The sequence below is a fragment of the Pelophylax lessonae genome, assembly GCF_965119305.1.
Source record: "Pelophylax lessonae genome assembly, chromosome: 4".
NCBI classification, from domain to species: domain Eukaryota; kingdom Metazoa; phylum Chordata; class Amphibia; order Anura; family Ranidae; genus Pelophylax; species Pelophylax lessonae.
In genome coordinates this window covers 316,188,994-316,204,034 of record NC_138771.1, presented here as the reverse complement: position 1 = coordinate 316,204,034, position 15,041 = coordinate 316,188,994, and the positions used below count along the sequence as shown (strand labels likewise).

Genomic DNA, 15,041 nt, shown 5'->3' with positions numbered 1-15,041 from the left:
CATGGTACCGCATGGTATGGTGTTGGAACGGTTTGGTACGGTTTGGTACAGTTTGGTACAGTTTGCTTTTCCACTAAAGTAAAGTGGGTGGGATAACAACGATTCTCTGACCAATCAGTGGCTAGTAGTGACAAACAGTCAAGGCTGCATGCAAAGGATAGTGGGATATGGTATAGGTACGGCCCTCTTGGAACCACAACCGGGGTGGTGCTGTTTAAGCGAGCCGTACCGTTCTGTTCCATGTAGTGGAAAAGCGCCGCCGCACCGTACCGAACCGTTCCAACACCGTACCATGCAGTACCATGCAGTGGAAAAGCGCAAAAGCGAGCCGAACCGTTTGGTTCCATGCAGTGGAAAAGCGCCAATAGTAGTCTCTGGCTATCCCTTTGTAAAAGAACAGTCTCTTTGTATTTTGGGCAATTTCTGTCAGTCTTTCTGTTTCACAGCAATCTCATGTAACATGGCAAAGTTTCATCTTTAAAGTAATGGTGGTAAAAGCAGAATTTGGGTAGGGCTGAAGGAACAGATTTTGTGCGCCAGGTTTCGCATACAAACAGATCTATAAGTAAGAGATGGGTATGGGTATGTCAATTTTGGTGAGCTTGGTTGGGTGTGGGTCAGTAGAAACAGATACATACATATTCGGCCAGCACACCATGGATCTTGCAAAAGCAGTCCAAAAGCTTTATTGCAAAAAAGATCACATCAGAAACAGTGCAACATTTCAGAGCCACGCAGGACCCCTTCGTCAGGCATGTGAACCACATGCCTGACGAAGGGCTCCTGCGTGGCTCCAAAATGTTGCACTGTTTCTGATGTGATCTTTTTTGCAAAAAAGCTTTTGGACTGCTTTTGCAAGATCCATGGTGTGCTGGCAAATATGTATGTATCTGTAATAGATCCAGTGTCCAGCTGGTGATCGCTTAAGCACCCATTACATATGTACCTATATCAAGGAAGGTGTGCAATGGGAATATGAACTTCATGGTCAGTAGAAACATTCTGTACCATATTACACGACACACAAAAAAATTATGTCTGCACAATTGGGACCATAACATTGACTGGCTAACATTCAAGCACAGGGAAAATCAATGCATTTTTATAGTCATGCATTTTTTTCACTGACACTAGTAACATCCTAATTAGCCTTTGTTTATTTATGGGCTGCTTATAAATTCACAGCCAGATGGCATTTCAGGAAAACACCAGCAACGACCTTATAAAACACAGAGAAAACCATAACCATCCTGGTCACTTGGAAGGCTAAAATTGTATTCTGACCATCAGATCTGTAAATCAAATGATGGAAGCTGCCAGCACTACAATTGACATATAAAATTGTCCATAAATCACATGAAAAAAAATGTGCAGCGCTCAATCAATATGCATTCAGTGAATTGTGCATATAACTGTGAAAGTCAGTAACATAAAAAGTGCATTCATGTCACCATACGTGAGTCCATAGTTCATATTCAGAAAGAACCCAGCACCAGGATGGAACCAGATTTCTGTGCAGGACAGATTGGGGAGCAGCCATTTGCTTGTATGCCGGGAGACAAAGCCATCACAACCCAGAAGTATATGCCACTTGATTGACCATTCCTCACGATTGGATTACTTTCTCCTATGAGGATCTTATGGCCTGTTTGACCCATTTAATATAAGGTACCTGGGTCCATATTTTCTGGTGAGCGCATATACCTTCTATGTTGGTGCTGGGTTCTTTCTCACTGACAATTCTGGAAATCTGAACTATGGACTTACTTATGGTGACATAAATGCACTTTTTATGTTACTGATTTTCACAGTTATATGCACAATTCACTGAATGCATACTGATTGAGCGCTGCACATTTTTTTCATGCATTGGCTAAGAGCGCTGATCCGGAGCCAGATGGCTGCTGGTTTTCCAACATGCATCTGTCAGATCGATTGCCATACACACGAGCCGAACATCAGAAGGTTTTTATTGAACCGGCTGATGTCTTCCGACATTCGGCCCATGTGTACTAGGCTTAAGTTTCCTTTTATTCTGGTGTCTACAGATAATAAATACTGATAAATTGAGTCAGTATTCATTTATAGCACCTGTTGATCGGGTAACTTTGGCTTTCTGAATTGCTTTTTATAAAACCTATAGTCCTGTATATAATCTTTTTTTAGATATATATATATATATAATGCATGCCTGGATTTACATCTCAGAAGCATATAGGCACAGAAAATCTGCTGCCTTAAAGACGAAGATCAACTTTTCGGGAAAATAGCCTATGGGTTTAAGGGGCCCCATAGGTTTTAAAAAAATGCAATTTTTTAAACTGTTAATTTTATTATTAAACCTGTATAGAGCATCTCCTCACCCTGCAAAAGTCTAGCAAAAAAAAACTCCCAATGAGCAATCCCTATATCCTGCCTTATTGCTAGGACGCTAAAACCGTTTTCATTTCTGCAATGCTGGGAGTGAACAAAAACGGCTTTCACTGCTTTGTTCAAGCTAGCAGACTAATAACTAGTTTTTGCACAGTGATAAAGTGTGCTAAAAGGATGCCTATCACTTAAATTAATTTAAAGCACATCTAAGGCAGGCTATAGGGTTGCAGAAAAGAAAGTCACTCAATTCCCCCATCAACACAGTCAGTGTTCATGGGGAATGGCTCTCACGGAGCTATTGTGTTCTCCTGGCAGGAGGGAGCAAGGGGGAGACGTCCCTGCAGGGAGAACACAATGATTATTGCTAGCGGCTTATAGCCACTGGCAATAATCGCATGCCAAAAATCTGACCTACTGGTTGTACCCAAATTGAACAATGGATCAACTTGGGTACATTCAGTCTGTCCATAGATGGTTCCAATCCCGGCCAGTCCCTGTTGAACTGGCCAAGATTCAAACCATCTATGGCCTGCTTAAATTGCTGAATGCTATTATAGCACCCCCCTAGTTTAGGTGCTAGGATGTAAATAATTAGACTAGTGTAATTTGCTCTTCCACCTAACAGTGGGGCTAGAGGCAAATCCATCTTTAGCATGTCTGCTTACCAGAATGCTGCAATTTATTAGTTAGGGCTGCTCCTGGTGTTCTGGTGTATTGAGTTTGCCTGGGCTCCTCCCGCCTTCTAGAAACCAATACAGGTTTCTGGAACATGGGTGGGATTTAGGCAAATAGGCAGCATTATTATGTAGCAGTCTCAGCCAATTGCAGTGGAGGTGCCCCTAAGCATGCTGGGATTGGCCTATATATTCAGAGACAATGTGATTCCCAGTGTTTCTGGCTAAACAGTGAAGCACAATGCAGTTGATTCAGTGTGCCAAGAATCTGGGGTGCTGCCAGGTCTATGTGGAGAGGAGACCTGATTTGTCCCCTCCTCACACCTTTGCAGGGTACAAGCACAAAATGTAGAGTACAAGAACTACATACAGAATGAAGTGACACTGTACAGTGGGTACGGAAAGTATTCAGACCCCCTTAAATTTTTCACTCTTTGTTATATTGCAGCCATTTGCTAAAATCATTTAGGTTCATTCTTCTTCCTCATGAATGTACACATAGCACCCCATACTGACAGAAAAACACAGAATTGTTGACATTGTTGCAGATTTATTAAAAAGAAAAACTGAAATATCACATGGTCCTAAGTATTCAGACCCTTTGCTGTGACACTCATATATTTAACTCAGGTGCTTTCCATTTCTTCTGATCATCCTTGAGATGGTTCTACACCTTCATTTGAGTCCAGCTGTGTTTGATTATACTGATTGGACTTGATTAGGAAAGCCACACACCTGTCTATATAAGACCTTCCAGATCACAATGCATGTCAGAGCAAATGAGAATCATGAGGTCAAAGGAACTGCCTGAAGAGCTCAGAGACAGAATTGTGGCAAGGCACAGATCTGGCCAAGGTTACAAAAAGATTTCTGCTGCACTTAAGGTTCCTAAGAGCACAGTGGCCTCCATAATCCTCAAATGGAAGACGTTTGGGAAGACCAGAACCCTTCCTAGAGCTGGCCGTCCGGCCAAACTGAGCTATCGGGGGAGAAGAGCCTTGGTGAGAGAGGTAAAGAAGAACCCAAAGATCACTGTGGCTGAGCTCCAGAGATGCAGTCAGGAGATGGGAGAAAGTTGTAGAAAGTCAACCATCACTGCAGCCCTCCACCAGTCGGGGCTTTATGGCAGAGTGGCCCGACGGAAGCCTCTCCTCAGTGTAAGACACATGAAAGCCCGCATGGAGTTTGCTAAAAAAACACCTGAAGGACTCCAAGATGGTGAGAAATAAGATTCTCTGGTCTTATGAGACCAAAATAGAACTTTTTGGCCTTAATTCTAAGCGGTATGTGTGGAGAAAACCAGGCACTTCTCATCACCTGTCCAATACAGTCCCAACAGTGAAGCATGGTGGTGGCAGCATCATGCTGTGGGGGTGTTTTTCAGCTGCAGGGACAGGACGACTGGTTGCAATCGAGGGAAAGATGAATGCGGCTAAGTACAGGGATATCCTGGACGAAAACCTTCTCCAGAGTGCTCTGGACCTCAGACTGGGCTGAAGGTTTACCTTCCAACAAGACAATGACCCTAAGCAGACAGCTAAAATAACGAAGGAGAGGCTTCACAACAACTCCGTGACTGTTCTTGAATGGCCCAGCCAGAGCCCTGACTTAAACCCAATTGAGCATCTCTGGAGAGACCTAAAAATGGCTGTCCACCAACGTTTACCATCCAACCTGACAGAACTGGAGAGGATCTGCAAGGAGGAATGGCAGAGGATCCCCAAATCCAGGTGTGAAAGACTTGTTGCATCTTTCCCAAAAAGACTCCTGGCTGTATTAGATCAAAAGGGGGCTTCTACTAAATACTGAGCAAAGGGTCTGAATACTTAGGACCATGTGATATTTCAGTTTTTCTTTTTTAATAAATCTGCAACAATGTCAACAATTCTGTGTTTTTCTGTCAGTATGGGGTGCTATGTGTACATTCATGAGGAAGAAGAATGAACCTAAATGATTTTAGCAAATGGCTGCAATATAACAAAGAGTGAAAAATTTAAGGGGGTCTGAATACTTTCCGTACCCACTGTATGTACTGCAAGGGAGAGGAGACCGTGATGCATTGCCCAGATTCTCCCATTTCCAGAGGATAGTACAACAGCAAATAGTCCTGAAGTACGGGTATGAATTTTCATACGTTCCCAAGGAAATCATAGAAGTCATCGACACAAAGAGGGTCTCTTGGTGTGAAGAAGTGTGGCAGCAGTTCCTGTCCATCAAACAGAACTGGATTCTGGGGGCGTTCAATATACATGGATAAAGTGTTGGTAGTGAAAACCGGCCACAGACACAGGGAATGGTCTGTCATTGTCCAAGACACAAAAGGAGAGATCAGAATCCCTCATCCAGACTTCTACTGTTGAAAAAATGGAAGTGACTATTATCATCCTGCTGCTGGTATTAAGCCTGAACCAGGCCCCTTTTCTTTTGCTATGGCTGAGTTTGAGTTACCAGTTCATGGCTGACATTTAGGGAGCCATCTCCCCCACCTTACAAGTTGTCTTTTTTCCCTACAACTTTGCAATAGAAGAGGAAGAGAGCACCACTTTTACTTACAGGATTTGCTGAGACTTGCAATTAACCTAAACAACCACTGTGGCCTGAGAGTAGCTGTTTAACATCAAGTTCACCAAGTGCAAGAAAGTCTCAGCTATGTTCCATGGAAGTTTGACCTCAAGGGGCAAAAATCAAGCCACCTGTACTTTTCCTTCTGCACAAGAAAGGGGGAGTTCCTGGCCCACACTTGCTGATGTGGGACCAGGATTTATGGACACTTTGCGAAGATATGTTCATGGACACTTTGTGAAGATTCCTGTTTCACCAGGGGGGGAAAGGGCTATGGCTATGTTCATGGACACTTTGCGAAGATCCTCATCTCTTCTGCAGAGGAAGGAGTCCCTGCCAAGAGGGCTTTGCTTAGACCCAAGACTTTGGTTAGCAAAGCAGTGCCCCTGAGCATGCTGGGATTGGCCTATATATTCAGAGAACATGTGGGCTCTGGGTCCTTCCCAGATGGTGGAGTGCACCAGCCAGGGGTAGAGGAGTGACCCTGGTGCTTCTGAAGAGCTGACTGAAGGTGAGCCGTGCCTGAGAGGATCTGTTTGCTACTCCTGTACAGCCCAAAGATCTAGGGGTCTGTTCTATTTGGCTACCCCCTTGTGCTAGTACAATCAGCCAAGGGTCCATAAAGGGATCACTGGCTGGTGATCTGAAGAGCTTTGTCTACCTGTCCTTCACTACAAGAGACTTTGCTCATGTTCTTTATTTCTGCACTGCTACACAGGTGAAGTCTGCCATCTGCTCCCAGCAAGGGACTTCACCTACTGCTCAATTCTAGATCAGCTAGAGTCTTCAATCTGCACATTGTTTTGTTCTGGAGTATCCTAGTAAAAATCCCCTACCCTATCCAAGTTCCACTGAAATAAAACTACAAAACAACACCCTTAAGCTGGATACACACTATCCAACTTTTGTGGTTAGATTTCCTTCAGATTTACCTTTTCTATGTAGTGCAAGGGCCTGCCAGATTGCATACAAATTGAATGTGTTTAGTTAGGTTTGACCTCATATTATATGGTTTTGGTAAGTCTAAAGGAAAAAGTCTTCAGAAAATCTTATAGTATGCATGGCCCATTAGACTGGTCTTTGACTACATCGAGCTAAATTTTAGTTGGTCTACCTGACCGTGGTTTGGTTTAAACAGAACACCTCATTTTCCACTACTTGATTAGAGTTTGAACACTGCTGATTAGCATTCTCCATTCCTTGTATATCTTTTTATATCCTTTTCCTGTTTTATACAGTTGAACTACCTTTTCCCACAGATCCTTTGACAATTCTTTGGCTTTCCCCATGACTCAGAATCCAAAACGTCAGTGCAGCACTGGATAAAAGATGCAAGGATCTGTCAGGAGTCCAGAAACTCATTGACCTTTTAAACACACACACTAATTACAAGCAAACAGATCACAGGTGAGGATGGTGACCTTTTATTAGCCATTCAAACCCCTTTGTGTCAACTTGTGTGCATGTTATCAGGCCAAAATCACCAAGGTATGTAAACTTTTGATCAGGGTCAAGAGTAAACACAGTTGATTGATAATAAATGGCTTCAGCAAAACACTAAACCATGAGTGAAAGAAAAGTTTTTATGTTATCTTTTATATTCTCGGAAAAATGGCCAAGAAATCATAAATTCTACCAGGGTATGTAAACTTATGAGCACAACTGTAACTAAGTAACATACTGTAATGTCCATGGTCTCTACACATGTTCAACTTAAATGTGTTTTACTCAGGACCAACCAAGCCCCCCAAACACTTAAAGCGGTAGTAAACGCTTTGGGAAAAAAAATTCTCCCTGCAAGGCAATATCAAAATGTGCTTGTATGCATCAACGTTGAATATTGTAAGCAAACTGCAGTTGCACTGACTGCAGTTTAAATATATAAGGAAATTAAAGTATAACAATGACACAGACTGTTGTGCCACTACTGGTGGTGATGATGTGCAGAACATTGCTGTAATATATACTGACCTGTGATCAGCTAACTGACCTTGCATATACTGTGTAGGTCCTTTTAGCTGTATATCTTGAATGATAACCCAATCACTTTTCTGTACGCGGTGTTCTCTTCAGATTCATCCTTACAAAACCTCTGAAGCTTAACTGTTTGGCTTGGGTTATTAAGTTCACAGAAACGTGTCTAGGTTTGTTCTATGACATCTTTTTTTCTACTAAGCACAATCTACTGAAGAGTGACGCAATGACACCTTTGAAGCTTTGGTAGCTATGAGCGTCATCTACTCCTGCTTTAACAAGTACTGTTAGAAGTCTATTTTCTTTATTGCTTCCCTCTTCCATATGGACATAAACTGATGCTTTAGCCTGTATTACAGCCTATACAAATCATTTGTGTCATTATCCTATTACAGCTGCTTACATTACTGCAGAGTGGAAGAGCCATCAGAGCATACACAAGTGATAAACCCTTCACAGCAATTTAGGGCCTCACCTTTGGCAGCTATTTAAATGCATAAGATATACAGCAACAACATAACTTACAAATGCATATATATGCTCAGTAATTCATCAGAGTCAGCTACTGTTATTTTAAATGTTAGACCTTATAGTAAAAAAAAATATTCTTATGGTGTTACTGGGAAAAATACCATTACTGAATCATGATATGTGTGCATGGTTTATTTATTTCTTTTTTGGAACAGTGAGTTGTATCGGTGTGTCTCTTGAGAATGCAAATTACAGTATTTTAATAAACGTGAAAAAAGCCAAAGCTAGACAGAACCATGTTAAGAAAGGTGTGAATCCCCAGCAGCATAGCTTTTCTTGCAGCTACACTTCAGAAACTTTTTTGAGCTATAAAAATAAAAAGACTTGGTCAAATGGCTGTTGTTGATATAATATATTTATTACAGGCATTGTGTTCTGTCTGGAGCCATACTTTAAAAACCAATTTATAGTGATTGTGAAGTCCTATTTTTTTTAAAATACCAAACGTGTTATACTTACAGCCTCGAACCTCCACTTCTGGGGTTCCCCAACGGCACTCCTGACTCTTCCTCCTTTCCAAGTGCCCCATAGCAAGCCACTTGGAGCTATTGGTTCAATCCAGAGCCGTGCTGCCTCCCTCGGCACAGGGTTTAACTGACAGCTACAGAAGGGCATAGCGCTGGATCAAGTAGGGACTCAGGTAAGTATAAGCAGAGTAAGGGGGGGGGGGTGATACTGTTACCTAAACATGTTTTACCTTAATGCAGGGATTGCATTTAAAATGCAACTTTACCCCTTGCAAATTTGATTTTTTTCCCCAAAAGATATATAATAAATCCTCTCACACCCGAGTGCAGCCTACCTGGGATGACGCTTGTTTTTTTTTTTCTAATACAGCAATATTTCCCCCAACATGGGCCTGACTGGTTCCTATTTATACTAAACATGTGTGCAGCGGTCTCGTTTATTCCTACTGGTAGCCATACTCGTAGTGGCCTCCAGTGGTCCTTTGGCTTAATCATAGTAATAAGTTGGGCTGTGGAACACATGTATGAAAATGAGCTGGCCAGGACCATGCCAGAGTAAAGATCAATGGATCGGGGGGAATGGTAGATATTATTCCAGATGGGCTGCAGAGGTCAACTTTACTAAAGGTGAAATTGTCCTTTAAATCAGATTAAACAAACAATCAGCAAAGCTCATGCTACCTGAAAATTAGAGAACTCCAGCTCTTGTGTTAGGTGCTGAGGTTACATGAAACGCAAACTTTCCCCCCCCCCCCCACTGTAGTTTTGTATAGTGTTCCTATGCTGTTGTATTCAGGATAAATAAAGTGAATTGTAGTGGTTCAGTGCAGCCATCTGGACTTTCTTTTGTTCACTACAAAGGTGTGCGAGCTGGGCCAGCACACACCCTGGAGGTGTGTTGAGGTGTTGGATTGAGTGGAGCTACCTAGAACAGCGCTGCCTCTCTTACAAGCCCCTACTTGGAAAAGGTCCATTGCTTGAACCCACAGAGCAAAGGTTCTTCTCTGCATTATGACGGCAGAAAACAAGTCTGGTGTTAATGAACCTGGAATGTATTTAGCTGATATAGGCATGGGACACAAGGCGTTTGCCCAGCTCTCCTATACACCTTTCCTCCTGGCAGCAGCGTTTTAGCAGAAAAAATGCTTGACATGTGTGACAGCGAGTTTAGGCACGCTATGCGCTTGGGCGTTAATTAATTTCATTGGCCAGTATAATGATTTATTCTGCCCACTGAAACAGATTAATGCTCAAGTGCTTATTGTGCCTAGCATTATTGTGCATTTAGACATGTTTACACCCATCAATCGTTTTTTCTGCCAAAACGCTGCTGCTCCTAGATACTTTGGCAGTGTTTCTTTTTTTTCTGCCTCTAAACGCCTATGTTCCCATAGACACGTAGACTAACATGGAGGCATTTAGAGGCAGAAAAAAACCCAAAAACAGCGTTTTTAACACTGTGTAAATAAGGCCTTAAACTGAAAGTTCACTTGGGCTTTGATTGTGCTCCAAAATAGCTAAAGATTCGTTTTTCTAAAATCACTTATTTAGCCATGCCTAAAATAGTGTACATCTTAAGAAAGCAACATAACACCCCTCCCTGCACCAACAGACATCTGTCATCAGACGTGGAAAGTGCAGGGATCGCATTAAAAGGTGCTATGTCCTGGAGCTTAGTCACTACACATGTTTCATGAACCCCTATTAGTGCTCTGTTGAGGCCAAGCATTTCATTATATCTGAATTATGTATATATGACATCTAGCTTTTAAACATGTTCATATGGGAACATGACGATTATACTTTGTGAATGCATGTCATGTCACAGACAAGCATGCCCACTACCTAGATACCTCTGTCTGTTGCATTCTAAGATTTTATGAATAGCTGTAGACTGGAGCAGCTGCAGTTCTGGTATCAGTATCATCGTGTTCTATCAGAATACAAAGCTCTACCTTCCTTGAGAATGCTGAACACTAAAGTGAGACATTTATTTAGGAGCAGAGAGAAGGGTGTTTCTATAATGGGTATAATACATATTGGTTTGCATTAGTTATTAACATCCTATTTTCTCCAACTGCATTTACTTTAAGATAGATATAACATACATGATGACCTAATTTCAATATCTATATAATTTATTTTGTTCTTTTCAAATCATGCGTTTACAGAATCTAATGCCAAAGGAACACTCCTAAAACATATTTTCTAATGTGCAATTTTCCACAAAATTGTAACACCAGATGGAAATGGATGTGGCTGAAAGAATAAAAAATGTAATACTAGCTCATAAGCACTTTACAGCTACTGATTCAATATTATTACCATTTACGCTGTGTCTATAAAACCTTCTGGTCTAGATTTGGGACTATCTTTATTACTATTGAATATATGGTATATACTTAAATGCTTCCACTACAATAACATCAAAACAAGCATATCTCTTTGCAAAGACATTTGACTAGTGAAATAATGGCTTCATTGGCACTACAAAAGAAACTGAACCTGCACTGAACTTGTTAAAAGCGATTAATCTTGATGCAAAGAGGATTTGTGGCCTTCATGATCTCCCAGCAGGAGAAATGATAGCTGACTCACTCAGGATTTTTTCCAAAAAAAAAAAAAAAAATACAGTGGCATGATATACAATATCCCACAAAAGTGAGTACACCCCTCACATTTTTGTAAATATTTTATTATATCTTTGCATGTGACAACACTGAAGAAATTACAATTTGCTACAATGTAAAGTAGTGAGTGTACAGCTTGTACAACAGTGAAGATTTGCTCTCCCCTCAAAATAACAACACACAGCCATTAATGTCTAAACCGCTAGCAACAAAAGTGAGTACACCCCTAAGTGAAAAAGTGCAAATTGGGCCCAATTAGCCATTTTCCCTCCCGGGGGCCATGTGACTCGTTAGCGTTACAAGGTCTCAGGTGTGAATGGGGAGAAGGTGTAGTAAATTTGGTGTTATCGCTCTCACTTTCTCATACTGGTCACTGGAAGTTCAAGATGACACTTCATAGCAAAGAACTCTCTGAGGATCTGAAAAGAAGTATTGTTGCTCTACATATAGATGGTCTAGGCTATAAGAATATTGCCAATACCCTGAAACTAAGCTGCAGCACGGTGGCCAAGCCCATACAGCGGTTTAGCAGGACGGGTTCCACTCAGAACAGGCCCCGCCATGCTCAACTAAAGAAGACGAGTGCACGTGTTCAGCGTCATATCAAGGGTGTCTTTGGGAAATAGACGTACGAGTGCTGCCAGCATTGCTGCAGAGGTTGAAGGGGTGGGAGGTCAGGCTGTCAGTGCTCAGACCATACACCGCATACAGCATCTGTGGTCTGCATGGCTGTCATCCCAGAAGGAAGCCTATTCTAAAGATGATGCACAAGAAAGCCCACAAACAGTTTGCTGAAGACAAGCAGACTAAGGACATGGATTACTGGAACCATGTCCTGTGGTCTGATGAGACCAAGATAAACTTATTTGGTTCAGATGGTGTTAATTGTGTGTGGCGGCAACCAGGTGAGAAGTACGAAGAAGAGTGTGTCTTGCCTACAGTCAAGAATGGGGGTGGGAGTGTCATGGTCTGGGGATGCATGAGTGCTTCTGTCACTTGGGAGCTACAGTTCATTGAGGGAACCATGAATGCCAACATATACTGTGACATACTAAAGCAGAGCATGATTCCTTCCCTTCGGAGACGGGACCGCAGGGCAGTATTCCAACATGATAACGACCCCAAACATGTCAAAGACGACCACTGCCTTGCTAAAGAAGCTGAGGGTAAATGTGATGGACTGGCCAAGCATGTCTCCAGACCTAAAAACCTATTGAGCATCTGAGGGGCATCCTCAAACAGAAAGTGGAGGAGTGCAAGGTCTCTAACATCCACCAGCTCCATGATGTCATCATGGATGAGTGGAAGAGGACTCGAGTGGCAACCTGTGAAGCTCTGGTGAACTCCATGCCCAAGAGAGTTAAGGCAGTGCTGGAAAATAATGGTGGCCACACAAACAATTGGGCCCAATTTGGACATATTCACTTAGGGGTGTACTCACTTTTGTTGCCAGCGGTTTAGACAAAAATGGCTGTGTGTTGAGTTATTTTCAGGGGACAGCAAATTTACACTGTTATACAAGCTGTACACTCACTACTCTACATTGTAGCAGAGTGTCATTTCTTCAGTGTTATCACATGAAAAGATATGAGAAAATATTTACAAAAATTTGAGGGGTGTACTCACTTTTGTGAGATACTGTATATGATTTATGTGAATAAATTATGCCAATTAACGCTTCTCTATTTAGTACTATTTTAAACCCACATTGGCCCTCATGCAAGCAATTGCTAGGGCTTGCACCTCCTAACACATATGTGAATAAGATGTTGTACAACAATTCTTTCTTATCAGGGTTTTGTGCTGCTCTTCACTAAAGCACTACTATTCTTCTAGATATTCTTCAGCTATTACTTGAACTAGATGATATTTTATGCACTTGGTAATCACACAGCCTATATTAACTATTTTTTAAACATCCTAATGAAGTTCCACATTTACTTTCTTTAAACATCCTAATGAAGTTCCACATTTACTTTCAAGATGTGCTGCAGCAGAAGCAAATGGTTGTCACACCAGGGGTGATTTACGAAAACTGGAGAGTGCAAAATCTGAGGCAGATGGTCATGGTCATCAGCTTCTAACTTCAACTTGTTCAATAAAGCTTTGACAAGAAAGATTTTGCACTCTCCAGTTTTAGTAAATCAACCCCACCATGTCATGCAAGTATATCGGTCCTATTTTATTAATACGTGCTGAACTGTCTGGTTCCCCTCATAAGGAGTATGCAGAGATTATCAATAACTTGACAAATGGTTTGTCCCAGGAAGTGCTTAAAAATAAGGTTCCCTTGGGTTCTTAACTTTCCAAGAGATAGGGTTGTCCCTGCTGTCTCCTGCAAATCAGAGTGGGCCATTAGGTGCTATAAATGGTTTAGCAGCCCTGCAAGGGATATGTAGAAATGCTGAATATTTGCATCATGTTGTCATTTTAACCACTTTACCCCCAGCCACTGTGCTGCTACTGCGGCACAGTGGCTCGTTCCCGTCCAGCGACGTAGACCTACGTCGCTGGACTCCTCTCCCTGTAGGCGGCGCTCACGCGCCGCCGGAGGCGCGCTCCCGCTGTTTTCAGTCACAGAGGGAGTCGGGCCAGGGGAGGAGCAGCGGCGATCACCGCCGCTCTTCCCCTATCGTCGGGGAATCGAGTGAGGAGATCCGCCCACCTGTGTAAACAGAGCGGGCGGATCTCCTAAGTGACAGGGACTGACAGATCGGAGTGTTCAGCATAGCTGAACATCCGATCTGTCCTTCTGTCACTCAGTCACCTCCCCCCCACACGTCAGTAAGCACCAGGCATACATTAACCCCTCCTCTCCAATAAAATTATCCCCTTCACTGCCAGTGTCATTTTTACAGTAACAGTGCATATGTATAGCACTGATTACTGCAGTAATGTCACTGGTACCCCCAAAAGTGTCAAAAATGTCAGTCAAGGGTCCGATCTGTCCGCCGCAATCCCGCAAAAAAAAAAATCGCAGATCGCCGCCATTACGCGTTAAAAAAAAACCCACCAAAAATGACAGAAATCTTTCCCTTAGTTAGTAAACGCAATAACTCTTGCGCAAACCAATCAAAATACGCTTATCGTGATTTTTTTTACCAAACATAGGTAGCAGAAAACAAATTGGCCAAACATTTTAAAAAAATTTGATTTTTACATTTTTTTTTTGGGGGGGGGGGGATTTCATATAAAAAAAAAGTGAAAAATATTGTTATTTTTTAAAAATAAACGCTCTTTTTTTGTTTATAGCGCAAAAAGTAAAAAGCGCACAGGTGATCAAATACCACCAAAAGAAAGCTCTGTTTGTGGGAAAAAAAGGACGTAAATTTAGTTTGGGTACGGCATCGCATGACCGCGCAATTGTCAGTTAAAGTTGCACAGCGCCGAATCGCAAAAAGTGGCCTGGACGTAAGACAGCAAAATCCTCCGGTGGTAAAGTGGTTAAACAGCAGAACTACATTTGTATCTCAGTTGTAGACTCTGTACAGAAATATGGTAATTTTTCAGGAAAGTTTTTTTGTATTGTTTTGTTTGATTACTGTATTTTACTGACAGGCTCTAGGCAACTAGTCCAGGATTGCAGATGTATGACATCTATATGGTACCTGATAATGTTATGTCCAAACCTATTTGAAAAAATGTTTATATAGGTTGCTGAATGTGGTAAATGGATTACTAGTCATTGGTGTGTATGTCAAGCCTACATAGCATAGACAAAATTGGCTGACTTGGTCTTTTCATTTTACAGAAGGTACATCTATAACCAAGGAAGGCAATGGATATAAAAAAAAAAAGTCTTTTTTTTACAAGTGGTGTTGTACAATAGG

At 41.9% G+C, this 15,041-nt stretch overlaps 1 protein-coding gene across 1 annotated transcript in view; it reads right to left on the bottom strand.

The window, feature by feature from the left end:
* The window catches only part of PDLIM7 (PDZ and LIM domain 7), a 182,489-nt gene that overhangs the window by 22,516 nt on the left and 144,932 nt on the right, over nt 1-15,041 (bottom strand). The gene's annotated exons all lie outside the window — the stretch shown is intronic.